The sequence below is a fragment of the Octopus bimaculoides genome, chromosome 18 (genome assembly GCF_001194135.2).
Source record: "Octopus bimaculoides isolate UCB-OBI-ISO-001 chromosome 18, ASM119413v2, whole genome shotgun sequence".
Lineage (NCBI taxonomy): Eukaryota > Metazoa > Mollusca > Cephalopoda > Octopoda > Octopodidae > Octopus > Octopus bimaculoides.
This window is the reverse complement of record NC_068998.1, coordinates 41,865,057-41,867,034: the sequence shown is the minus strand read 5'-3', so window position 1 is coordinate 41,867,034 and position 1,978 is coordinate 41,865,057. Positions and strand designations below refer to the sequence as shown.

Sequence of the window (1,978 nt, the reverse complement as noted above, 5' to 3'; positions counted from 1 at the left end):
AAATATACAAAACAATACGTACAACTTGGTTGGATACAAATCAGGTAAGTTAAAATTCATGCCTATAAATTGCTTCAGCATTTCTTTATTTTTTTACATAAAAACATATATATATCATGTCATTTATATATATATGTGTGTGTGTGTGTGTGTGTGTGTGTGTGCGTGTATGTATGTATGTATACATAAATGCATGTATGTACGCATATATGTGTGTATTGTCTTAGTTGTATTTTTTGTGTGTTTTACATTGCAGTATTGATAATAATTTTTTTTCATATCCATTTTCTTGGGGAAGACATTGTCTTGAAGCTTCAAATACGTAAGGGAATAAACATAGAAAAGCGTCAATTAAAATCTATATATAGACTCATGAAAATGAATGGTTGTTTTTATGACGTACACAGATATACGAAGTACACACACATCCATCCATACATACAGAGATTGTTGTTGTTGGCATCTTTTTGTCTCGGGAGACAATGGAGTTGCACATAAAATAATCCAGTCTGGTTTTTAGATTTCATGTCATTTTTCTGCCACTTTTTACAGCAGTACTGAAATGTCCTCTCCAGTTTCCTCACCAGTTTGCGCAGGCCTGGGCTAGATGTGAGAAAATCCTGGGTAGCCCAATAACTAGGATTCCTCTTTCGACTTTGCTGACGTAGTCCAAAGGAGTGCAGAGCATTACGTTTGGCACCAGCTTGGTTGCAGGAGTTGACGGTTTAGTGTCGAGTCGAACACTAAACCGCCCACGGGGCTCCACCGCAGATTTCTTTCAAGGTTGTCTCCTTTCCGTAACCCTGGATAGGAGCCCATACCGGGTACTGTCAGCCGCAGCCAGCTGAACCCGGGACTCATGTTAGGCATATATATATGTGTGTGTGTTATAAAGTCAGAGGGATAGAGACACAGACAGAAAAAAGGAGCATATTCACTCATAGTTGTATAAGTAGGTAGGTGGAAAGATATATATATATATAGACAGATAGATAGATATAGATAGATAGATAGATAGATAGATAGATAGATATATATATAGATAGATAGATAGATAGATAGATAGATAGATAGATAGATAGATAGATAGATAGATAGATAGATAAGTATGTATTTATTGGTTAGAATCATGAAAAAGTAATTCATTAGTTGATGCAAATTGTGTACACATTTTTGGCAACCAATTCTCCTTGAATTCTAGCCCTGAGCCTCGCTTATCTGCTGGATCAAATGATTAATGAACGATATTTGCATAAACTACTCTCAAGTAATCTTTTTATTTATTTATCGTTCTATGTATTTATCAATCAATTTATATAAGTATATATGTATATATGTGTCTATATATAGATGAGTGTGTGTGTATGTGTGTGTGAATGCATGTATACAAACACATATACATAGACACACACAATTGTACACACACATATTCATATTAATATATATATATGTATCTATGTGTGTATATACATGTGTGTAACATATATGTATATATATATATATGTGTGTGTGTGTGTGTGTGTGTGTGTGTGTGTTTGAATATATATATATATAACTATGTTTATATGGTATACATATATACGTATATGGTATACTCGTGCGTGTTATTTTGTGTGTGCGTGTGTGTGTTGGTTTGTGAGTTGTCTGTGCGTATTCGTTGCTCTTGGGACCTTTGCGTGTTGTTCTCAGTGAGGTATGTTTGGCTTCTGTTTGATTTGAATGGCAATTTACGCAAGGTTCTACTCATGTAAATGGACCCGAAGGAAAGAAGGGCACACTGGCGAGTGATGAACGAAGTGCGAAAGATTTCAGGCCAATCACCGATGTTCTCTGGATATAATGAGCATAATGATATGCATTAACATGCTTCAGTTTTGATAATGAAGTCTCCAAAATTATGAGTGAAGCCTAAAAATTTATAACATGTATATCGTGCTCTAGATGTTTCCATGTGTATACATACATATATATATATATA

The 1,978-nt window shown here is 34.6% G+C and overlaps 1 long non-coding RNA gene across 1 annotated transcript in view; it reads left to right on the top strand.

The window, feature by feature from the left end:
* The window catches only part of LOC128249818 (uncharacterized), a 254,783-nt gene continuing 252,805 nt past the window's right edge, over positions 1–1,978 (top strand). Inside the window, exon 1 of the long non-coding RNA XR_008265940.1 lies at positions 1–44. This is a non-coding gene — a long non-coding RNA (uncharacterized LOC128249818). The remainder of the gene's footprint in view (positions 45–1,978) is intronic.